Genomic DNA, 27219 nt, shown 5'->3' with positions numbered 1-27219 from the left:
GTAGCCGGTGGAGTAGCGCGCGATGGAGGCTGGATGAACAGGAGCCCGTGGAGGCTGGAGGAGGTCGACGGTAGCCCGTGGAGGCTGGAGGAGGTCGACGGTGGAGATGAACAGTATCCCGTGGAGTCCCGTTTTGTGGTACGCCACACCCCTCCCAATGAACAGGACCCCTGTTTCGTCCGTAGTGCTCCAACACAAGTCCGTTTCGTCCATTTTGTTGTACGCCACACCCCTCCCGATGAACAGGACCCCCGTTTCAACCGTAGGAGGTCTGTTTCGTCTGTTTTGCGGTACGCCACACCCCTCCCAATCAACATGACCCCCGTTTCGATCGTAGGAGGTCTGTTTCCTCCGTTTTGCGGTACGCTAGACCTCTCCCGATCAACAAGACCCCATTCAGGCCTCGTTTCCATCGCCTGTTCCATCCAAGCCCTCCCGATGAACACGACCACGCATTCCATTCAGACACAGCCGGTTGGCTCCCATGCATTCTGTTGCCTCCTGATGAACACGGCGCATTCCGCTGCCTCCCCATGAACATGACGCATTCCGTTGCCTCCCCATGAACACGACGACGATGTTGTTTCTCCGTTCCGACCCAGCCATGTACACGAGCCCTGGCCATACGTATGCGCGAGTAGGCGTTTGAGACCCCGGCCGTATGTACACATACGTGGCCGTATTTTCTTTCTCGCACCCTGGCCGCTGTACGTACGTGTACATGCTACGTGCGCACCTCTACTACGACACGTACGCGCCTCTACTACGACACGTGCGCGCCTCTACATCCACCAGTATATATGTACGTACACGTTCGCGACCAGAATGACAATGCTATGTACGCTTCGACCAGGTGGGTCCCGATTGTCAGGCACTTCCTTGCCTGCGAAGATGTAGCTGGTGGGTCCCAGCAGTTAGGGGGGCGAATCATTTTTTTGCCCGGACGCACTTCCTTGCGTGCGAAGATGTAGCTGGTGGGTCCTAGCAGTCAGGGGAAAACGTTTTTTCGTGAAATACGGTGGCCCCTCCGGTGGGTCCCCGCTGTCAGGTGGAGGAGTAATTATTTTGCACGTAATAAGGAGGCACTTCCTTGCTGCGGCCGTGGACCCAATTGTCAGCCTCTCCACGTACAGTCCACGTTCGATGGAAGCCGTTCCTTGACCACGTTGACCACGCCGCGCCGAGAGCACCAGGGCGGTGGACGACGAAGAGGCCTAGGAAGGGGATGACGCGGAGCCGGGGAAGACGCGGCAGTGGATGCCCACGCATAGAGGAGTACGAGGGTTCACTGGTTCGCTGCAGTGTGAGGCTGCTGTCGCCGCAGAATAACAGGGGGTGTAAGTGAGTAGAGGGATGGCTTGGCCAGCGCTGGGAGTAGTAGGGAGCGGTGAGGCCTCGCTGCATCGTAGCCGGACACGGGAGGCAGGAGCACGAGGCACGACCAACGCTGGTTTGGGCCGTTGGAGCAAGAAGACCAGAGGTTGAAGAAGCACTACGGCTGTTGGATGGACATCGTACGGTCACTTCTGCTAGAATCGTGCATATTTACTAAGTTGACAAAGCCCTCCGTCCCCGTCAACTTAGTAGGCCCACAAGTCAGCTTGCCACTATACTGGGTCCCAGCTAATAGGGGGAGTATTCATTTTTTTTTGTGCGTAATAAGGAGGCACTTCCTTGCGTGCGAAGATATAGCTGGTGGGTCTGAGCTGTCAGCGGCGGTAACGTTTTTTTCGCGAAATACAGAGGCCCTTTCGGTGGGTCCCTGATGTTAGGTGGAGGAATCATTATTTTGCGCGTAATAAGGAGGCATTTCCTTGCATGCGGCCGTGGACCCAGCTGTCGGCCTCTCCACGTATAGTCCACTTCAGATGCATGTCAGTCATTGACCATGTTGACCAGGACGCACCGAGAGCACTAGGGCGGTGGACGACGGCGAGGCCTAGGAAGGGAACGACACGGAGGCAAGGAAGACTCGGCAGTTATTTCCCACGCGGAGGGGAGTACGACTGTACAAGGGTTTACTGGTTCGTCTGCCGTCGCCAGAGAATAACAACAGGTGTGGGTGAGTAGAGGGATGGCTAGGCCAACGATGGGAGTACGATGGGGCGGTGAGGCCTGCGCGGCAGAAGAGCCGGCCGTGGGGCGGAGGGAGCAAGCAGTCCCGATGGCGCTTGTTTGAGCGGCTGGAGCAGGAAGAGCAGAGATTGAAGAAGCACGACGGCCGTTGGATGGCCATCCAACAGTCATTGCTTGTGCGTCAACCTTTTTTTTAGGAAAGCCTCAAATCTATGGAAAACAACATACAACCCATCTGCCATTATTTCTAATAATTTACAGCCCATTTTCTAATTATTAAGGGTTTTCTTGGAGCCCATATTCTTTTCGTTAGCATTACAGCCCATATTGTGGCCACGGTTAAAAAATTACATGAAATTTTGCATATTTCGATGCGGTCCAAACTGTTTTTAATCCTGAAATTTCGACTCACATTCAAACTGATTTCAAAAATAAATGTATATCAATATAAAATCCAACAAATTCTCCACGCATAAAAATTAATGTAATTTAAAATCTCGAAATGAAAAAAAAGATATTTGAAACTAATTGTCGGTTTGATGTGTTATAAAAATGTACAGCCCATTTCTCATTATTGATGGGCCATTTTCTCGTCCAGCCGAATGAAAGCTCTCCTCGTCTTGAAAGATTTGTAGCCCAACAGGCCTGACAAAGCGACTTACTTGGCAAATCACAAAAAAACTGGGCTGTGGCCATGGACCCAGCTGTCAGCCTCTCCACGTACAATACTCTTCCGATGGAATGTCGTTGACCATGTTGACCACGCCGCGCCGAGAGCACCAAGGTGGTGGACGACGGCGAGGCCTAGGAAGGGGACGACGCGGAGTCGGGGAAGACGCGGAAGTGGATGCCCATGCGGAGAGGAGTACGAGGGTTCACTAGTTCGGCTGCGGTGTGAGGCTGCTGTCGTCGCAGGGCCTGGCTAGCGGTGGGAGTAGTAGGGGGCGATGAGGCCTCAACGGCAGCACAGCCGTCCACTGGAGGCAGGAGCAGGCGGTCTACCCGGCGCTGGTTTGGGCGGCTGGTGCAAGAAGAGCAGCGATTGAAGAAGCAGCAGGACAGTTCGATTCAAATCCAACGGTTACTGCTGCTAGAATCGTTTGTTGACTAAGTTGACAAGCCCTGCGTACGCGTCAACTTAGTAGGCCCACAGGTCAGCCTCCCAACCGGTGCGCCCCAGATGTCAGTGGGAGGAATATTTTTTTTCGCGTAATAAGGAGGCAGTTGATTGCGTGTGGCTAGGCCAGCGGAGGGAGTAGGGTGGGCCGGGAAAGCATGCGTGGCATCACAGCGGTCCACAAGAGGAGGGAGCAGGCAGTCCCGCCGGCGCTAGTTTAGGCGGCTGGAGCAGGAAGATCAGAGATTGAAGAAGCACGTCGGCCGTTGGATGGACATCCAACAGTCACTGCTGCTAGAATCGTGTGTTCACTGATAAAGCCTTGCATAAACAAGTCAGCCTCGAAATCTGTGGCGTGTACAACCCATTTGCTATTATTTTTTATAATTTTTAGTCATTTTCTAATTCATATGGAATTTATTGCAGCCCGTTTTCCATTTTTAGAATTGCTGGCCATTTTCTGGTCAGTACCAGGGTCAAAAAATTGACTAAATATGTGGGAAATTTTGAAAATTCGCAAATTTTTGCTGGGGAACGAAATATTCTTAATCCGGAAAATAATAGTCATACTAAAACAAATTTAAAAATAAATTAGTACTATGCCATTTTAAATCCAATGAAATACGTATAAGATATCAGTGAAGAACAAAAACAAAAAGAGAAACTTATATCCCATTTGCTATAATTTTTTTGGAATTTTCAACCCCTTTTGATATTACTTTTAACAGACATTGACCATACTCTTAAGCCAGGCCGGAATGCATCCCTCCTCGTCTTGAAAGATTTGCAGCCCAGTAATTCGGAGAAAACAAATAGGCCTAGCTTGGGTACTCTTCAAAAAGAAATACTGGGCTACCTATTTTCCCAAAGAACTGGTGCATCAACATTTAGCTTTATTTATTTATTTACTTATTTATGTTTAGGGGACCATGGGCATGTACCTGGGCTGGATTCATGTGAGAGCCTCCCTTCCAGTTAATTATGGGCTTCTCTATTGGGCCTTCGTCAGTGGGCTGCATGTTATCAACAAGTGGAAAATGTGTTCCGTACAAAAAATAGTATGCACTACGTACAGTACAGGGCACTAAAGGATTGAACCGTGCAACGACTTCCAAAACATTGTGTTTGTCGTTCTAACAACACATTTATTCAACCAACAGACGAAATATACTACTGATTGTACATTGAAAACAGCAGCAGCAGCAACCAGGGTTGGGGGTGCAACAGAAGCAGTAAGCAGGCCAGAAGAGTGAAGACGCAGCTCTCTCTTCCAAACCAAACATCAGCCATCATTACAAAAGGGCTACAAAAAAGAACAAGTGTATGCATCAAACTAAATAAAGATCCTACTACACCAAGTGTACGCATCTAACTAACTGGCTCAGTTAGATGTTACTATTTATTAAGCTATGGAGATTGGTGCCTGACGGGGGAAACTCCAGCCAGCAGGTCAAAGTCTGATACTTGCGACCCTCTCTCCTACTTTGGGCTGCAGAGCGTGGCGGCACATATCAGGGTATGGTGCATGCAGAGACACATGGTACGCTAGTACACACAGTTTTGCCTGATGAACGAAACCGCGCTGCCATCATGATCCTTGCATGGTACTGAGATTGTCCACCCGCGAAACAATGAGCTTGATTACCTCTATGGGGAGTGAATTCTAGCCAATCTTTCGGCGGACGCTGCTCGGTTCTGCCATTGTTAGTGATTGAGTTTCGGACGAGGGGGGAGGCGCCTTAGCGGGGATGGAAGATTGGACGAGATTATGTGCGGACAAAGATGGAGAAACGAATATGTGTTGTGGGAAGTGGGCAGGTGATGATGACTATAGCACGCCGCTTGACTTACGAGACACATACCAGCAGCGCAGGGTCATGTCGATGTCAGACAACTTGCTTGAGTGATCACGGTACTGGAACTCCCTACAGTGCTATGCCCTAACTTGCTTGAGTAGAGTAGTAGAGTAGGACTCTGCTCTACTACTAGCACCGGAGGAGTAGTATATTCTAATCTAAAATAGTTACAAACTTGAATGCCCGAGCGTGGAACGACTATGAACCATGCTCAAAGACCTTGAAGGCGTCTCGTCCTCTTCCTCCCTCCCTCTTGCACTGCCCATGAAGGCGCCTTGCCGTATCTGCGCTCCATCTAACCCTGCCATCCAAACATCTTTTTGGTTAGAGTTAGTTCATAGCTAGTTCAAGGTTAGAATCTAACTCTAACCTCTAACTGAGTTAGAGTATCCAAACAGGGCCCGTGCCTACGTGGTGTTTGGACATGGGCGACAACCTCAACACCAACGGTGTTGCTCCCGTTGCACCATATGTGTTTCTGTCCTTCCTGTTCGAAATCGTGGTAGAATTCATGTTTCTACTCTGTATCCTACTACTATGCTAGTCCACATGATTAGTTTCATCTCTGTTATAGCCGTCATGATTTATTTTGTGCTTATTCGGATTAAATCTTGTAGTAACTTGCTCATATATTCAACTGGCGCAACGTCCCCTACAGCCACTCCCGTTTCATGGACGGGCAGGTCGATGCCTCCAAGGAGCCCTTCGTCCACTGCTATGATGCCCCGATGTTGTTTTGTGGCTCGCTGGCGGACATGGTGCATCACCTCTCGGATGCGTGCAGCGGTCACTGCTGGCCCTTGGCGGAGAACATCAAGTACGAGACATGCCACCCGTTCACCATGCCGGAGTCTCTGGAGGATCACCGCCGCATGCTAGTCTCGGAGGAGGACGGCAGCATCTTCCTCTTGATCGTGGGCACCGGCGAGGCCCGCGCAGGCCGCCGCCCCATCTCTGTAATGTGCGTCAGGAGCGACGCCGCTGATGCTGACACTGACACGAGGCTGATGTACGGGTGCATGGTCAGTGTTACTACCCCTCCGGGTCGCGTGGGCGGCGACACCGGCCTCATCGAACGGACTTGGACTCTGGGGAGCTGGGACTATCACACCAATGTGGACTTGGAAAACCCATGGCATCCTTTACCCGCCGACGCGGTGCACGGGGACTCCAAGGAGGTTCACCTGGACATACGCATTATCAAGTTAAATGTTGATCATTAGTCTTCGCTCAATGTAATCCGTTGTCTAAGCATGTGGAGACTTCCATGCAGGATCTTGCTCTATTGGAGTATCGTGCATGAATAAAAATGTATCCGTTTATGGTTTAGTCTAGAATCTTCCATGTATGAATTTATTATAGTATTGGTGAAAGACTTACGATGAACCATTTCTTACATCTCCTCTGCCCGCTTGCAAGTCATCCTGATTTAATCCCTCCGTCTAGGTGTATAAGGGGTTAATATTACTTAACAGTATAGCCAACTGTTGACTATAAGAAAGTGCCATGTCATCTGTAGCCAACATGTATAACAATCGATACTCAAAAACTAATTCTTACTAGTGTGTATGCATGTGCAATGCACGTCTTAACAGTATGGTGTGATTCCATCAAAAAATACTTTGAAAAATGAATTCCAAGCAAAAAAAATATTGTTGATGCACACGAAATATAATTTAGAAATTTACTAATTGGTAGTGTAAAATGCAACTACTTCCTGCGGTCATCCAGAAATTTTCAAAGAATATAAAAAAAGTACGTGGTGGAACCCACAAATTGTTTACTTCAACTTTAGTTTCTCCTCCAGACCATCTCACATCGGCTCACAACCAACTCTTTTTTTACTCATCACAACGTGACAATTGCAGCATAGTAGAGGAGGCATAGGTCTTCTTTTCAAGAAGGTATGACACGGTGCAGCGATGGTTCCAGAACCAAGTAGATTCAGCTGCAGGCACTGTTCACTGCAAATCCCTCCAATATCAGCCGTTAGATTTAGGAGATGAGTGGCTAGGATTGATGCTCTAGGTGCAATCCAGGACTTGTATACTATATAGTAGTATAGATAGTATAGAAAAGATCATTTCTTGCAAAGCACAATAAGTGTTATTTCTTCACAAGTTTTGGATGCAAGTTGAACGCTTTTGTTTGCAAAATATACCTTTTTATCTATTTCACGCGGATGTTTGTGAGCTCTAGAGATGAAATAATATCCGAAGAAACCTATCGATACCCGCTACACATGAAATGACCCCCACATCCTTTGTCAAAATAAACAACTCCCCGATCAATGCATTTCACTCTTCGGTGCAACTCACGGGCACCTTACTACTATAGATTAGTACGACCAAAAAATGAACTAACATTATATATAGTACGATAAATGCTGATGCATGTCACCTAAAATTATATCATTCAAAACTATGTTCAAATACGAATCCAACGATATAGTTTTTGTTGACATGCACTAACATTTTGTCAGTTAAATCTTCAGTCAAATTCAATGGGGGACTAATAAACCACGACCGATGTAGTACAAGTGTAGAGAGCGGCGCTGCACGGGAGTCTCACCTCTCACCCTGCTCGTCGCGCGGCAGTAAAGCCGTCATATCACAAAACCCAACCACTCCCAGTAATAAGTGGCTTGGTAAAATAAACGGACAAGCAACCATCACATCCCTCCATCTTTTTTGCATTTCATCTCTCTGCATTTACTTTCTGTGGTTCATCTCGCACACTCGACCCCTAGCTACTACTCCTAGGGCCAGTTCTTTTGGCGGCTTCCCCAGCTTTTCCCACAAGACTAGTCACAGTGGAGAGTAACAATAAGGCGCCTCACTCATTTATTTGGGCTTCTAAACTACTACTCCGTCCTGGTTTATTCCTCACCATTGTAATTTGTGCTAAATTTTGACCAAAGATTTAACTGGTTTATTCCTCACCATTGTAATCCCTCCCTCTAGGTGTGTAAGTCATCTTATGAAAACCAAGTAATCCCAAAACACTTAGGCGTGGTGCATTAACTTCTACCTCGTTTCTTGTTTCTTGACATATCAACCAATAAGAGATAAAGAGTGTGCATGCTTTTAATGACTTGAGATATCAAACACGACATGCAGTGGTTAGTTCATTGCATGCAATACTATTCATTAGCAAATAAACATTAACGTTTCTCATTTTCTCCTCCTCCTTGGTCACGGTGCATAGCCTAAGAGCAAGTACAATAGAGACTAGTCAGCAGGCTATAGCATCTTCCACATCAGCAAAATCATAGCTGGAGGAGAGAGAAGTGGGAAGAAAGGACCAAGCGGGCGCTTCGCGAGTCACCGGGCGATACACAAGCAACGAGGAAAAGGAGCCTGCATGCAGCCCATGCGAGTGCTACGGCCGGCGTTCAGCTCCCCCCAGCCAATCCTGTCACTTTCCTTTGCCTAGCACAGCATGCATGCATTAAATGTATAGCCAACACTACAACCATTCTACTATATGAACTTTTTCAAATACAGGCTACAGGTGACATGGCTCTACTATAGAGACGGCTGCAGGCTTTACTATTAACCTTGCTCTAAGATGACTTTCTCACATAGACAGATGGAGTAGTGCATGTGACATGCACTAACATTTCATTAGTTAAATTTATGATCAAAATTTGACACAGATTACAATGGGGACCAATAAACCAGGACAGAGGTAGTAGTTATGGGATTACTAATCTAGAAGCCTAAAAGAACTGGCCCCTGGTACTCCTACTAGTAGTAGTACTCAAGTTGGAATTCCAATTGCTCGGCACAACTTGTTAGGCAAAAAATTCGATACAGGGTGTAGGAAGCGGTTTGGGAATTTGCATGCCTTTCCAACCAGTGAGATACTCCGTACAAAGTATGACAGAGAAATAACCGCAGAGAAGGAAGCTAAAAGTAAACAATCAAACACGCATTTTTGCATTTGTTTTGCATTGAATCGTTTCACAAGCTTGACTAGTGTTGTTTTTCTACTTTTACAAAAACCGCATCATAATGTTAAAACGTGCATTTGCACGTACATAAGTAATAGTAGTACTCCCTCCGTCTAGGTGTATAAGTCTTCCCTCCTTCTTGGTCACGGTGCACAACCAAAGATGACTTATTGACCTGGACGGAGGGAGTAGCACAGTCTGCAAGCATATATCGAGAGAGACGTGTAGTGCGATAGTATATAGTAAAGTTTGTGCTATATGCACATACTTGCAAAATGCGTACAAATACACAAGGTTTCCAAACTTTCCCTTTTACATACTTAATTAAGGACGCTAAAAATTCCTGAACGTTCGGGATTTATCATTTGCGTCCCAAAACTAATGAGATCGCCTTAAGAAACAAAAATTATACTCCTCCTAAAAGACACGGCGCTCGCAGGAGCGCTTGTGGTGCGCCACGAGTGCCCTGGTGTGCGGCCGTTTCCCAGCGCGCCGACACAACGCCTCTTCCTCAGCCTCGCAACTTGCGAGGTGCTGATTGGCGGCTTGCCGGCGGGCGAGCGTGATCTCACCGATGTGGTGATCCGGTGCCAACAGGTACTCCTCCTCGCTGGAAGCGTGCACCTAGTCCACGTACCGCCAAGTGTAGATGAGGCGCTTGGGCCCAACTACACTTAGGGTGTCGGCACGGGCGTCCTCCGCCACCTCACGGCCCTCGCACGAGCCTTCTGCCAAAGAGCCAATCGGCTGACTCTCTCGGAGGCGACGCAGGCCTCCCAGGCAGCTTGTTCTGTGGTGCGCTTCTCTTCCTCGGCCTTCTTCCCCGCCTCTATTTTGGTGCGCTCTACTGGAGGCAAAGCCTCCCACAAGGTGACATCCATTTCTTTACAAAGCTCCTCAAGGATGGGGGGCTCGGCGGGCGGCGCGATGTTCTCCTCATAGCGGGGAGCCGACGTGTCCTCCGGCGCATGTGCTGGCGAGATTGGGAATGCCGATGCGTCCACCTCGATGCGTCACGGCGAGGAGTGGAACACCGACGCGTCCTCCTCGACTAGTGGTGGCGAGGAACGGAACGGCGACGTGTCGCGGCGAGGAGCGGAACACCGACGCGTCCTCCTCGACTAGTGGCGGCGAGGAACGGAACTGCGACGCGTCGCGTAGCGGCGAGGAGCGGAACACCATGCGTCCTCCTCGACTAATGGCGGCGAGGAACGGAACGACGACATGTAGCATAGCGGCAAGGAGCGGAACACCGATGCGTCCTCCTTGACTAGTGGCAGCGAGGAACGGAACGGCGACGCATGACCATCCGCGCGGTGCAGCGAGGGGCTCCTAGGGCTTGGGAGGGGCGTTGCCATGGTGGTCGACGTGAGAGGGAGGGGGCGGAGATAGCGATGAATGTGAACGTGACGGGGAGGAGATAGCAATGTCGTGGGAGGCGCAGTATTTATAGCGAGCAATGGCACACCTACGTAAGATATGGACTGAGATGCACTGACTTAACTGCAGGTCCAGTTGCGTCACTGACATGTGGGCAAGACCCCTGTTGGGCCCATATGTCACTGACCCAACGCACCTGCAGTTAAGTAACAACTACGTGGGCATATTTGTTGGAGTAAATTACGGGGGAGCGAAGGGGTGGAAATATTGCTGGTCACAACGGATTGGACGAGCATGGGGGGAGGAGAGTCATGCATGCAGATTTTTTCACACGGGGTGGAGTGGTGGGACCGTCGGAGGGAGAATGAGAGTTTGGCAGGCATATTGTTTCCACACATGGAGAGGAAAAGATTTGGAGATGAACGGGCTTCTTGCAGGTATGGGGAACGGTGCATAATAAGTCATCTTGCTTGCCGAGCTAGGTATAGTCTCAAGTCATTAAAAACATACACGCCCCACACATGTTCATATTTCAAGGTGCACTAAATTATTGCATGCGATGATTAAGGCTGGCCATAATGGTGGTATCTTAGCTGGTATCATGCACACGGGAATAGCAAACATGCTGATGTGGCAAAGAATTAAAGAAGAGAGGGGGGTGGTTAGAGGGGGGTTAGAGTAACTAGTGTTCATGCATGCATCTCGTGTTCCATTCACATTTTACAAGTAAAATTCGAGGACAAACTTTGACCCAAAGTACGATGGGGACTAGTAAACCAGAATGGAGGTAGTAGTTTTTTTTAATCAAAGAAGAGTTTCCCCTTCCGATTTTCATTACTGAAAACCAGCATCTAAATCTAAACCATAGTATTTGCCCTAGAACTACCAGGTTCAACATCTCGCAACATAAACCCATACAACCTCCATCGCAGAAAAAAACCATACAACCATACGCTAAGGAGGTACGTAGTACTATGAATTCCATTTTCGCTCCATACCAATCGTTCTAAAAACTACTTACTACTTATAACGCACCATTGAAAATCGGAACTCTTAACCCCGCTAAAAAACGATATTTTAAACGTGGCTTCTCGATCTGTGGCAACTGGCGAGCCGACCCGCTCCAAGTCGTTCACCTGTGGTCCGGACCATCAACTCCTACGGATCAAATTATCACACGAGCTAACTATTCCTACAAAGGTGCTCCACCACGTACCCAGTACCCGCGAATGCAGCAATCGTGCACCTAGGGTTTTAGGGTTTATTTGTTAACGTCGCCTTTACGTAACACTCATGTGTGCGAGACAGCAAGAGGCCGACTGCGTGTGTGCGCCTCTTCTCTTCGTATATGTACTCCACCGTTTGTCTGGTGTCCAAAATATTATAATAACTACTAGCAATGTGCCAATGCATTGCCACACGATCAAAGTAGATTAATACATATTCACCAATTTGATACAAAAAAAGTCTAGTTTTGAAATATGTATATCACTAAGAATATGTTATGTTTCACTCAAAATATATTCCTTTGGCGGTTTTGATGAGATAAGGGAGGAATGTTGTTGGTTTCAAGATTCGAGAAGTGGTATATGTCTAATTTATACTCTTACTAGCAAGATGCCCGTGCGTTCCATAGAACATTAAGATCTTATGGGAGAAAAGGATGAACGAGGGAAGGCCTTATCTGCAAATGTGGTGAAGAGTGCCGGTAAATTGCCATATTTTCCTTCCTATCCGTCAGATATAAATCGGACGACCTACATTGCAGGATGGCAGGCCCACCATCATGACCAACTCTATTTTTTATCCATACTCTTATAAAAAGCATTGTCGGTGATGATCGTGTGCCTGCCATCCTGCAATATAGGCCGTCCGATATATATCTGATGGATAGGAAGGAAACTATGGCAATTTTGCAAAAAGATACCCACACCCCTCTCCACATTTGCAAATAAGGCCTTCCCTCATTCATCCTTTTCCCCCACAAGATAAAATGGTCATACAAATGCATCTTGATGTTTCGTGCAACGCATGGGCATCTTGCTAGTTGTTGCAAAAAGCCCATGTGTGTGAGAGAGAGAGGGAGAGTGGAGGATGGAGTGCATGTGTTCCAAAGACACACGGAGTGTGTGTGCGATAGGTATTAGCTTCAAATGAGGTGATAGATATTACTGATCCATACATTTTAGTAGAACATAATTTGGTTAAAAAAATTCGAATTCAACCTTAAGATTTCGAGATCGTTGTATTTGTAAATCATATTATACATATAAAGGAGCATAATTCTTTGTTGTGCTTTAGAAAGTATATATAAAAAATGATGTATATAGAATGTAATTCCAATTGAAAATGGATCCCGCCCGGAAAAAAATAGAATACAAACGGGATTCAAATTGAGTTGGCACGGTAAACGTGCACTCTGCAAAATTTGAACGAAGCGGGGAAAGTCGCAGTAACCACTTGAAACCAAAATCTGCAAGATGGATATCACTACTGCCTATCCCTGCCACGCAAAGCCTATATGCTGGGTTTCTATAGGTTTCGATAGGGGTAGGTTTGTAATTTCACCCAAACGTGACGTAACCGCCTCTCACCCTGATTCATACACGGTGGGCGCCAAAACATAGTGTGTCCTCGGCCGAAATCGACTCCCTCCCCGATTCATATTCATACATGGTGGGCGCCAAAAACAAACTCTCGTCGGCAAATATTCGTTGTATGCGAGATTACCGTCCTATCCCCAACTGACTAATGTTGCTGTGATGTAGTAGAAATTTGAAACGGGGGCTAAGTTTGTAAATTTCCTCGCATTTGAGACAAGTGCACCCTCAATACATGGTTCCCCCCTTCCTCTCTACCTCCCTTTTCCCCATTCGTACTCCGTGGGCGCCAAAACACCCTCTCCACCCCACCCTCCTCCGTCCGCCACCGTCCGCCACCCCATCCACCGCCTTCCCCCTCCACCATGCCGGAGCTAATACCCCGAGGCCGCCATCCATTACAAGAGAACGACCTCTCTCATCCACGGCTTCGGACTGGGATCCTTGCATCCCGTCCTCTCGCTTCATCCCCGCCGTCGCCCACCTTGCCGGCGCCGCTCCTACAACCGTCTCATCCACCGCACCCGCCGCCACCGTCTACCCTCCTAGATCTGCTTCCACACCACTGACAGCCATCGCTACCACAGCACCGTCACATTCTCAGCAGATGCGTACACGGCACCGCACCAGAGGCGGTACTCTTTCATATCTGCTCAACTTATTTATCGCAGCAAGAAAAAAGATCGCCACTGCTTTACTCTGATTTCTTGTCTTGGTCGCGAAGTTGCCTTTGTCCGGTTTGCACCTTCAGATCTGCCATGGCACGCTCAACACTATACTCCCAATGCTTATGGTTTTCCCCTTTTATACTCCACACTAGTTAAATCACAGTAGACTAAATTTCAAAATTGGGTCAGTCGATTTTTCAGAGCTCGCCGGAGTTCGCTGGTGCAATCGAAGGGGCTCGGGTGGTTGTGGGGCCTCGCCGAACAAAGAAAACTCGACGCGGGTGGGGGTTGGGGCGGCAGTGGAGGGTGGGGTGGCGGAGGAACACAGGAGGTGGGGGCCGGTGATCCGGCCGGCGGCCCGTGCGGTGTTCTGTATGTGAAGAATCAGAGACGAGGAAGAAGAAGGGTTAGGAGACGTAGGATCTTCATCCAACCGCCTAAAATGGTCGAGAGATAGCTGGGAGTTGCATTCTTAATGCGCTCTGGTTCACCATGTGTGGGCACTACGCAACCAACATTTTATTATCCAAAATATGCTTCTTCTTCTTTACCATGTTCCTCTTCCGTTCTTCTTTAACATGTACTCTCTCCGTTCCTAAATACAAGTCTTTGTATAGATTCCACCATGGACTACATATGGAGCAAAATGAGTGAATCTACACTCTAAAATGTATCTGGATACATCTGTATGTGATCCATAGTGGAAATCTCTACCAAGACTTATATTTTGGAATGGAGGGAGTATGATAGTAGTACAGTATGTTCCTTGTACTAAAGATGAGCAGGGACATTTGCAGTGTAGAGGTATATACGGTCGATTGTGATGGACACTTTGAGCCTCTTTGATTCTTAGGATCTTGTAAACATAGGAATAGGATTTGTAGTGGCCTGCCCACTTGAATCCTATAAGAATAGCAAGGAAATGCGGGGAGCAGTGTCGCCTTTGAGAGTTACACTGATATTAACAGTACCGCACCTTCACTTGAAGAGAGCTGGTATCCAAAGCCTTTCTAGCCATACCGGCAATACTAGCACATATATTCCAGCAAGTTCCACTTTGCTGATTTTACTCTGATGCTTAAGGTACCCGTTATATCTACACTATGATCTGTGTAGCTACTTTGTGTCGCACTAGCAGCACTCCACTCTTGAAGCTAAACACTGCAATGAGTTACAAAATTGGCACCAAGGCATTGAGTGCCATTCTGGATGCAATGAAACTAATACGCTCCCCACCTGTTGATTCTTGTTCAGAATATGATCCTAATGACTATTCTAACCTCGAGGAGTCAAAGGCAGATGGCCTGTCCTATTCACCCATCAAGGTGCCTGTTCTAATTTGGCAATGTTTTATTGATTGTGGGTATCTTGCATATGTTGTCTTGCATTTCTTCTACTTTGTTGCACCGCCATCTGCTTAGTTTACTCATCATATATGTTGAGATGCCATGCCCATCCATTATCAATACATATTCCATCTGTCATCATACCATGTTTTTCCACTCAAATGATGTTCTTGTGCATCAGACATCAAAAAGGAAGAGGGTGATTGCCGAACCTGAAGGAGCACCAGCAAAGTCCTTGAAAAACATGGTGGTGCTGGAGAAATCAGACAGCACCCCACTTATATTGGTTGTACAACCAGCGACACAAAACGTAGGACCGACTCCAGCAGACTGTACCCATACTTCGCTGGCCACACCACTAGCCCCACCACACAGGACCTGCACTCCAGCAAAAGTTATACCGATTTCATTTGCTATAGCACCAGCTGTACCACAGAAAAATCCCACTCCCGCAAAAAGTACAACAAATCCACTGGCCGAAGACCTATCCCAACTGCAGAGACCCCCAATTCCTGCAGATTGGAACCCCATTCCATTTATTCCCAGTTTAAAAGACAATGCTTTCAATGTTGTTAGGGACTACGTGCATATATTCCCATCATGGGAAGATTATTGTGAAGACAAACACCATTTTCACATCTTCCTGTCCAACTTACGTGTAAGTGCTATTATTCATGGTTATTGTTTTACTATTTTCTACTGATTGAACACATCAATGATTTAAATTACATTTTTGTAACTAGGCGAGGGTCAATCTGGATAGTCATGACGAGCAAAGCTTGCTTGTGCTTTTCAAGGAAGCATTGCAGCAGTATCGGTGTTACTTGAGGAAATCACTCTTTGATGGCAAGTCTATAAACGAATTTCCGGTGAAGTCTCCTATGCTAAATTTAGAAGACATTGAATGGAAAAACCTTGTTATGCACTGGTCTCGTTCCCAGGATGAGGTACTGTCTATGAAATCACATGACAATTTGAACTTCTACTTTTCTGCATGTGCCTTACGAATCTTTTTTGCAGGAAATTTGCTCGAAGAAGGATTCCGGTTTGACAAGAACGACAGGATATCACAAATATGCTGCCCGCTGCTTTTCCCTTGTTTGTACCTGTTGTCCTGTATCAGTGTACTTGCATACATACCTGGTTCATTATGTGACAGCAGTATGCATGATAGCTTCCTTATCAATTGTTCATTCCAAATTATCTGATATGTATGAATGGTTACATTAGTGTAGAATATATCCAATGCCAATGTTTTTTAGCTCTGCATTGTTCTTGTCAGTACATGCTGTCCTTTATCAGTGTACTTATAATGACAGGTAGTTGTTCATGTACCATCACTCTGCAGCTTATTTTACTTTTCCCTCCATTTTCTACACATCAGATCTATATTTACTCTTACCATAAGGTTGGTACTGAAGAAGTTTAGCTGTGCATTGCTCTTGGCTATATCTATTGCATGTATCGCTGCACTTACATTTATAGCTACATGGTTATGTAGCATCAATCTTCATCTTATCTTAAATATTCTCCATTTTTTCGTATATTATCACATCTATATTTACTCTAAACAAAATGTAGAATAAAGGCAATGCTTTTGAAGAAGATTCTGTGGTAAACTTCTTGAATTGCCCCCCCCCCATCAGCATGGACAAGGCCTTTATAGAGCCTGTCTTCACCAATAATGTAAGTTTGTCCATCTCAAGCCTTCGAACTTTGTTGTATATATTTCGTTAGGCATGACTGCAACAACTGTTTATTTTTGGTGTTTGCATCAAATTGCTTGTTTAAAGTTTATTATGTAGTTCATAAACAAAAGTTTGTCCTTTCTCAATTTAAGTTTTCAGTTGTACAACCAAGTTCCTTCTTCATACCATGTAAATTAAACTATACAGAGCAAGTGATCTTCTTTTGCACTGCATGTATGCTTCTGTTCTTCATCCGTAATCCAGTGGTGTGGTGAACCTACCCACTACAGCACAATGTCATATTCTGCGATGTCTTAACTACAAACAATGTCATATCATTCTACTATTATTTAAACCATCTCTTTATTTGCCAATCTGAAATGGTATAAATTGACAGCACACTGACCATTGATACTTATGAGTTCTTGATCTGTAATCTAGTGGTGTCGTGAAGCTGCCAACTCCTTCACAATGTCATTTCCTGCCATGTCTTGACCTGAACAATAACATATTGTGTTAATGCAATTTTAAACTGCTTCACTTTATTCGTCAGTAAGAAATGTGATGAATTGTCAGCACTGATACTTTTATGTGCAAAACCTGTCATCTGTATGCTTGTTTATCTTTCAGAGTGAGGAAGATATAAGTGTTGAACAAGTGCAGTCTCATCATCTTGCTCAGCTGCTTGCGCTGCAGCTCCCCAACAGGGCTAACCTTTCTTGAACTCTATTGAAGTGTTGTGGGTTTTGTATATTATTTTGTCGGCGTGTTTATTTGCACTAGTGGCGATCTTTGATGCCCAGTGTATGTAATCTGATGTCTGCTTGTGCATTATTATTATCATAGTGGCGAACTTTGATGCCCAGTGGATGTAATATGCCGTAATTTCTTTATTGTATAGTCTAGGTTTTTTCTTATTCACGATGCTGCAGTTATTTTACTATATATATATCCTGTCTTCGTAGTAAACCGGCCAAACCATAAAATTACGGTACATAATCGGGCCGTCATACAATCACGATGTAGGTTGGGCCTGAAACGTGCCGAACAACTCACGGGCCGGCAGCAGCCCGAAATGAACCTCGGCCCATTATTGTGCGAATCAAATCACGGGCTTTTAACAGGCCAAAATTGTCTCGGTCCTTGTTTGGCCCAATCAGATATCGGCTGTGAGCAAGCCGGATGCAAACCGGGCCGTAGTTAGGCCCAACTATATGACGAGCTTTTAACAGGCCGAAATTAATATAAGGCCTAAATGTTAAACGTGCCCTTAACAGGACAAAACTAATATCATGCCGAATTACTAAGTGGGCCTTTAGCAAGTGGGCCCAAAAGCATAGGGTCCAGTTGGTGGGCCGAATCTGATATGGGCCATAATTGAGCCCAAAGCCTCTTAAAGGGTCGGACCTGATCTGGGCCGTAATTTGGCCGAGAACATGGTAGGCTTTTAACGGGCCGGATCTCATATGGGCCACTATTAGGCCCGGAGCGTGGCAGGCCATTAATGGACCGGATCAAATATGGGCTGGCATTTGGCCCAAAACATGGCAGCTAGTTAATGGGCTGGCCTACTAGGGTCCTCAAAATCTTGTGGGCCTACAGCTGGGCCAGCCCATTAATGTTGGCACAATCTCGTGGCCCTTTAGCTAGGCTGTCCCATTATGATCCGCAAGAATCTTATGGGCCTTTACCTGGGCCGGCCCCATTATGGCACACAAAAATCTTGTGGGCCTTTACATGGGCCGGCCCATTATGGCCTGCAAAATCTTGTGGGCCTTTAGCTGGGCCAGCCCATTATGGTTGGCAAAATCTCGTGGGCCTTTAGCTGGGCCGGCCCATTATGGTCCGCAAAATCTTGTGGGCCTTCAATTGGGTCGGCCCATTTAAACTTGATGGGCCGGTCCACGTGTCAACATATCATAGGCGCGTCTCGCCCATTGGATGAGTGACACCTGTGCCAATGCGGACCTGACACGTGTCTCCTCCAGCCAATGATGATTTTACACGTGAAAAATCCCCATTGGTCGGGGCTATTAACGGGTTACCGGATCAAAAACCCGACCCGATAGCTTAACGGCGTTCCGTTACGGTGGATGCCACATGTTGGTCACCCTTGACGAAAGCACTTCTGTGACGCGCGATTTATCGTCATGGAAGTGGACACTTCCATGATGATAATTTTGGTAATGTCATGGAACACTTCTACGACAGCATAGGTATGACTATCTTGATTCTGTCATAAAATCGTCATGGATGTACATGCATGACAAAAAACGCGACCTACTGTGACAAACACATATCATCACGGAAGTGTATTTTTTTTGTAGTGTTTTACCACACTTGTGCTTCAAAGTAGCACAAAGATCTTCATGATAGAGAGTCTCCTATGTTGTCACCTTCATATACTAGTGGGAATTTCACATTATAGAACTTGGCTTGTATATTCCAATGATGGGCTTCCTCAAAATGCCCTAGGTCTTCATGAGCAAGCAAGTTGGATGCACACCCACTTAGTTTCTTTTGTTGAGCTTTCATACACCTATAGCTCTAGTGCATCCGTTGCATGGCAATCCCTACTAACTCACGTTGATATCTATTAATGGGCATCTCCATAGCCCGTTGATACGCCTAGTTGATGTGAGACTACCTTCTCCTTTTTTGTCTTCTCCACAACCACCATTCTATTCCACATATAGTGCTATATCCATGGCTCACGCTCATATATTGCGTGAAGATTGAAAAAGTTTGAGAACATCAAAAGTATGAAACAATTGCTTGGCTTGTCATTGGGGTTGTGCATGATTTAAATATTTTGTGTGGTGAAGATAAAGCATAGCCGGACTATATGATTTTGTAGGGATAACTATCTTTGCCCATGTCATTTTTAGAAGACATGATTGCTTAGTTAGTATGCTTGAAGTATTACTATCTTTATGTCAATATTTAACTTTTATCTTGAATCTTTCGGATTTGAATATTCATGCCACAATAAAGATATATACATTGAGAATATGCTAGAAAGCATTCCACATAAAAAATTCTGTTTTATCATTTACCTACTCGAGGACGAGCAGGAATTAAGCTTGGGGATGCTGATATGTCTCCAACGTATCTATAATTTTTGATTGTTCCATGCTATTATATATTCTGTTTTAGATGTTAATGGGCTTTATTTTACAATTTTATATTATTTTTGGGACTAACCTATTAACCCAAGGCCCAGTGCAAATTGCTGTTTTTTGCGTATTTCAGTGTTTCGCAGAAAAGGAATATCAAATAGAATCGAAATGGAATGAAACCTTCGGGAGAGTTATTTTTGGAACAAACGTGATCTAGGGGACTTGGAGTGGACGTCAAGAAACAATCGAGGAGGCCACGAGGCAAAGGGGCGCCTACCCCCTGGGCACGCCCTCCACCCTCGTGGGCCCCTCGTTGCTCCACCGACCTACTTCTTCCTCCTATATATATTCATATACCCCGAAACATCCAGGAGCACCACGAAACCCTATTTTCACCGCCGCAACCTTCTGTACCCAGGAGATCCCATCTTGGGGCCTTTTCCGGAGCTCCGCCGGAGGGGGCATCGATCACGGAGGGCCTCTACATCAACTCCATGGCTTCTCCGGTGATGTGTGAGTAGTTTACTTCAGACCTTTGGGTCCATAGCTAGTAGCTAGATGGCTTTTTCTCTCTCTTTGGATCTCAATACAATGTTCTCCTCGATCTTCTTGGAGATCTATCCGATGTAACTCTTTCTGCGGTGTGTTTATCAAGATCCGATGAATTGTGGGTTTATGATCAAGTCTATCTATGAACAATATTTGAATCTTCTCTGAATTCTTTTATGCATGATTGGTTATCTTTGCAAGTCTCTTCGAATTATCAGTTTGGTGTGGCCTACTAGATTGATCTTTCTTGCAATGGGAGAAGTGCTTAGCTTTGGGTTCAATCTTGCGGTGCTCGATCCCAGTGATAGAAAGGGAAACGACACATATTGTATTGTTGCCATCGAGGATAAAAAGATGGGGTTTATATCATATTGCCTGAGTTTATCCCTCTACATCATGTCATCTTACCTAATGCGTTACTCTATTATTATGACCTTAATACTCTAGATGCATGCTGGATAGCGGTCGATGTATGGAGTAATAGTAGTAGATGTAGGCAGGAGTCGGTCTACTTGTCACGGACGTGATGCCTATATTCATGATCATGCCTAGATATTCTCATAACTATGCTCAGTTCTATCAATTGCTCGACAATAATTCGTTCACCCACCATAATACTTATGCTATCTTGAGAGAAGCCACTAGTGAAACCTATGGCCCCCAGGTCTATTCTCCATCATATAAGTTTCCAATCTATTTTACTTTGCAATTTTTACTTTTAATCTATATCACAAAAATACCAAAAATATTTATCTTATCATTATCATATCTATCAGATCTCACTCTCGTAAGTGACCGTGAAGGGATTAACAACCCATTTATCGCGTTGGTTGCGAGGTTCCTATTTGTTTGTGTAGGTACGAGGGACTTGCGTGTGGCCTCCTACTGGATTGAAACCTTGTTTCTCAAAAAGTGAGGGAAATACTTACGCTACTTTGCTGCATCACCCTTTCCTCTTCAAGGGAAAACCAATGCAGTGCTTAAGATGTAGTAGCACGCACACACACACACACCCTCCCTTGCTTGAAACGCTAGCAAGGTCCTCGCTGCCGCTGCCGCTGCAAGGCCTCCATTGTCAACATCTCCTGGTTTGCCCGTGCAGCTTACCAACCGATCTACATACCCAGGCCGCCCTGAGTTTCTTAGATGACGCCTGCCAAACGCCCCCTTTCACATAGATCCCCATCCCCATCCCCCACTCCAGAGCATCGCAGCCTATGCCCGGCTACGCTTCCCGTGGAGCTCAAGGAGCGACTAGCCCAAAAGAGGTGTATAGCGGTCTCTTCGCCCGACGTCCCCGAGGAAGCTGACGACCATTACTAGCGGCAGGCACTCAAGCAGCGGGCTAGAGTATGCGGGCATGTCTCGGCCGCCGGCTACGATATCGAGGTCATCGACAACGACGACCTGAGGCGGGCTATGTCACAGGTTAAGTGGCCCACCCCAACACCTCGGGTTCAACCACCGTCGATCTCATCCATGGCCCCGCCGCTGAACTCCTCCAGCTCGTTGTCAACAATTTGCCATTCTACATCGCCATCGAGCCCCTTTTGTCATTTCTGAAGGACATGTTCTGCGACGCTGGCTTGGGATCCACAGCTTCCAAGTCAGACTCCACTACAAAAAAATACACTTCCGTGATGATACGTGTTTGTCACAGTAGGTCACGTTTTCTGTCATGCATGTACATGTAGCGACCCGACCTCAAACGGTCAAGTCTCTGTGCTTCAGTGTCATCCCTGGATCGGTAATGCTGACAAACACAGTACTCGAAGGATTTATAACAGAGTAGCAATCACACACTTATTACATCGAATGTCTCAAACGATAACTTATTACAATAAATATGGCATAAGGCCATCTAATACGATAACAGCGGAAGGCTTGGAAGATAAAGTGAGTCCATCAACTCCAACGGCATAGCTGAGCTGCACGGCAACGACCTAACAAACCTTACTCCTTGTCTGAAAAGTCTGCAACATAATACGTTGCAGCCCGAAAATGGGTCAGCACATGGAATATGCTGGCAATGTAACACAGTGGAGCAAGAACAGAATAATGCTATCACTACATGCATATTTGGGCTGGTGGAAAGGCTCTATGGTTATAGTTTTGCGAAAAGCCAATTTTTCCCTACAACAAAGGAATAGATTTTATTTAATTATCATGGTAGTTGAAACATCATTGAGAAGGTTCCTCCAACTCAATCCCAATTTAAAAGTAATTATCACCCCAACAATATTAAATTAGAGTGATGAGATACATATGATAATCCAAGTACTAGATACTCAGGATGTCCTTAACCCGGGACACGGCTAACCATGATTAGATTGTACACTCTGTAGAGGTTTGCACACTTTTCCCCACAAGACTCGATCTCCTCCGTTGGATTTCTCGCACTACATGGTGTTTGAGAAAAGGATGACCGAGACACAGTCTTTCAGAAGCATAAACTCTAACCCCGGGTAGACAGTACCAACCTACATCCCTCTACATCTGCTAGCCTACCACTAGAAGAGGTCATGCAACTTACTCAACTATGCTAGAGCCCATAATAGCTTGTGGCTGCACACGGAAGTTTCTAGCATGAAATATCTCAGTTCCCTTTGAGCCTGGGTGGCGGACCTTAGGATTATCACACGGGTACTCCGGGATATCCTAGGACAACACTGGATTCTCCAGGTGCCCGACAAGCAATCCACCCAGATGTGTATTAAAGTTGCCACCTTAAGTTGAACCATTAATTAAAAATCTCACATCTGTCATGGATTCACTCACCCAAACCACGTCTACGAGCATAGCATAGCAATATAAGCAATACGTATAAGTAACTCCCAAGGGTTTGATAATAACAGGGTAATAGGTTCTACCTCATCAACTACTTCCCAAACCCACAAGTTAATCACAACCTAATCATGCAATGTTTGAGGATTGGAACTAATGCATAAAAACTAGGTGATAAAGGGTATGATCAAAGTGTTACTTGACTTGTTGATGATCCGTGAAACCTAGAGACTCGTAGTAGCACGCTTCGCACTCCGGGTGTTCTATCGCAAACAAACAATAGCATACATAAGCAATCAAGCAAAGACGCACGGGTAAAACTCAAGTAAGAAGATCCAACCAGAAAGTTCAACTTAAGAACTCCGGTTTGCAAAAAGAATCAAATCAAACGGAGCAACGAAACTCAAACTGCGAAAGAACCAAGATCTGATTACTAATCTGTACTAAAGTCAAATGTTACAGTGACAAAATCTTGTTCAAGTTGGCTAAACGGAAAGATGGCTTCGAGACGAACATCTAGGCGCTTGAATCGCCTGATTCCGATAAACGAGCGGAAAGATAAACTAAAACGAAAATCAGATCAGAAATCGCGGTCGACAATAATCGCGAGAAATCCGAGAAAAGAAAAACAGACACACAGGCTAACGAACAAACGTTTGCTGTCTGTGGGTAACGGGTGAAATCCGTTCGTTAAAACGAACGAATGAACATGCATTCGCTAAATAAATAAACCGATGGAAAAACCGATCTAAAAGAATAAACCGGAATTAAAAAAACCAGATCTAGATCTAGGGTTTACCGAAATAAACCGACGAGAAAAGAAAACGACGGCGGCTCCGGCGAAGTCGGCGGTGGCGGCGTTGGCTGGCATGGTGGCGGGGCAGCGGCGGCGGTGGTGCTGTGGGGGTCGAGGCGGGGCCGGCTCGGCCTTTAAAGGGCCGGGCGAGGCGGCGGCTTGGGCAAGGGCCGGGGGAGGAGGAGTCCTCCCCGAACTCGGCGGCGGCAGCGTGCGCCGGCCGGACTCCGGTTGTAGTCGGTCGGGGCGAGGGGTGGGCTGGCGCGGCAGGCCAACTGGGCCTCGACCTAGTTCGGTCCGGCGGAAAAACCTTTTTTTTAATAAATTCTGCACAGAAAAACGCCAAAAATAAATACTAAACGGATACCAACAATCCCGAAATAAAATTTCCCCATCATCTAAAAATCAACCGGGCAAGGTGAACATTTAATTGGTCCTAAAATGCAATTCTGAAAAACACGAATTTTTCCTATGCAAATAAAATAGCAATAAAATACCAAATAAAATATTTATTTGTTTTTAATATTTTTCCTCCAATATTCCATTGTTTTTGTGGAAGTTATATTATCCCCTCTCATATATTTTTATATGAAATATTTTCGGAGAGAAAATAATAAAACAATTTGATCCTCGCTTCGATATTTGATAAAATTCAAATATGAAAACAGTGAAATCCCCAACTCTCTCCGAGGGTCCTTGAGTTGCCTAGAATTTCGAGGATCGTGAAACGAATATGCAATAAAATATGATATGCATGAATGATCTATGTATAACATTCCAAATTGAAATTTTGGGATGTTACAAACCTACCCCCCTTAAGATGAATCTCGCCCTCGAGATTCGGGTTGGCTAGAAAATAGGTGTGGGTGGTCTTTGCGAAGATCATCCTCTCATTCCCAGGTGGCTTCATCCTCGGTATGGTGGCTCCACTAAACTTTGCAAAACTTGATAACCTTGTTGCGGGTGACTCGGCTGGCAAATTCAAGAATCCTGACTGGCTTCTCCTCATAGGCCAGATCACTGTCCAACTGAATCGCTTCCAAGGGCACTGTATCTCTTAGCGGTATATTGGCCATCTCAGCATAACACTTCTTCAATTGAGGAACATGAAAGACATCATGAACTCCTGACAGTGCTTCAGGTAACTCCAACTTGTAGGAAACCTCTCCCATATGTTCCAAAATTCGGTACGGTCCTACAAATCTCGGGGCTAACTTTCCCTTAACTCCAAAACGTTTCACACCTCGCAAGGGTTACACTCGCATATATGCTCTGTCTCCAATTTCATAGGTTACTTCCTTGTGTTCCGAATCTGCATAACTCTTCTGCCTGGACTGAGCTACCTTTAGTCTATCTCGAATCAACTTAACCTTCTCTTCAGACTCCTTGATCAAATCCGGTCCAAACAACTGTCGGTCTCCAACTCCATCCCACAACAACGGCGTCCTGCACCTTCTTCCATACAGGGCTTCGAACGGTGGCATCTTCAAACTGGCCTGGTAATTGTTGTTGTATGAGAACTCCGCGTAGGGCAAATTGTCATCCCAACTAGATCCATAATCTAGTGCACAAGCTCTCAACATATCCTCCAGAATCTGGTTGACTCTCTCGGTCTGTCCATCTGTCTGTGGATGGATTGCTGTACTGAACTCTAGCCTTGTACCCAAAGTCTGGTGCAGCCGATGCCAAAACTTTGAGGTAACTGTGTTCCTCTATCTGATACGATGTTCCTTGGAACTCCATGCAGACATACGATCCTGGTCATGTATATCTTGGCCAACTTCGCACTTGTATACGTGGTCTTCACTGGGATAAAGTGTGCCACTTTTTTTTGAAGAATTAGCGACAGTGGGAGAGGCTCCCACTGACTTTGTATTACTCACAACATAACAGTTACAAGTGTGTTACAATGGGTTTTAGGCCCCCCGACCGTAAGTGTTGCAGAAGCAAAACTAGCTGTCCAAATTTACAATGAAGTCAGAGAGAAAAGGATGAACTTTCTCAGGATAGTTATGGATCACCAAACCCAACAGAAGTTTGAACCTAGCCAACCATGCCACGAACGAGCGCGGGATCCCCCTGAAATGTTGGTTGTTTCTTTCCATCCACAGGCTCCAAGCAGCAAGCAGGAAGATATCCATGAAAAGCGACCGACGCCAGCTCTCTCTCCCAGCATGCAAGATGGCTAGCCTATTGGTTCCTCCTGGCCAGGTCAGACCAACCTTACTCCAGCATTGTTTGGCAAAAGGGCACTCGAAGAAGAGATGTTCCACGGTTTCCTCTGGCGGGGTTTGGCAGAGCATGCAAGTGTAGTTGCCCCCGGCTACAGCAAAGTGCCACCTCTTCAGCATGTTCCTGGTGTTCAAACGATCGACCATAAGCAGCCACCCAAACATCTTGAACTTGATCGGGCATTTGGCTTTCCATAGCCAACCAAAGGCCTCATCAGCTTTCACCTGCTTGAAACAGTGGTTGTAGTACTTCTTTGACGAATAACGTCCTAGTTCACAGACCCAAACATCGGGCGAACCGTATTCCAGACAAACATGCGAGGACCCTTGCTGTATCTCTCTTATCTCCTCCCTAGCCTGGGCCGAAAGAGGCAGACTGAAGATCATGGCTGGATCAGTGGTCCTGAGAACCCTAGCAACAGAGTCATCCTTGTTCAGAGCATAAGAGAACGCTCGCGGATGCGTGTCCATCAGTGCGGAATCAGTGTCACTAAAACAGACATCTTTCCAAAACAAAGAGCTGCATCCATCCCCGGGGATGACCCTGGCGACCCCACGGAAGGTTCCACTGAGCTGCATTATGTCTTTCCACCAGAAGGAACCCATTAGCTCAGTGGCGTGCGACACCTTGTTCGGGTAGTACGCCTCCCAGACTAGCTGAACCCAGGGCACATCCTCACGATTGTAGAACTTGAATAAGTACTTTAGGAGAAGCGCGGCATTTTGTATCTTGATATCAATAACACCGAGGCCACCACACCGTTTGGGCCGACAGACAAGCTCCCAGGCAGCAAGGGAGTTGGCTTTGATCCCATCGTCAGAATTTTTTGCCCAGAGGCAGTAGCTGTGCAGTTTGTCAAGGTGCTCAACCACTTTAGGGTGCAGCTTGATCGTGCACATTGCATAGATCAGCATGGAGGTGATCACCGAATTGACCAACGTCAATTTGGCCCCCGACGACATCAGCGATAGGGCAGTGGATGTTTTCCTCTCAACCGAGTGTACCAATGGCATGAGATCAAGAACACTTGGCCTAGTCATCCCCATGGGGAGA

This window comes from Triticum aestivum, chromosome 1A (assembly GCF_018294505.1).
Source record: "Triticum aestivum cultivar Chinese Spring chromosome 1A, IWGSC CS RefSeq v2.1, whole genome shotgun sequence".
NCBI classification, from domain to species: Eukaryota; Viridiplantae; Streptophyta; class Magnoliopsida; order Poales; family Poaceae; genus Triticum; species Triticum aestivum.
The sequence above is the reverse complement of the archived record's forward strand: the minus strand, read 5'-3'. Positions refer to the sequence as shown.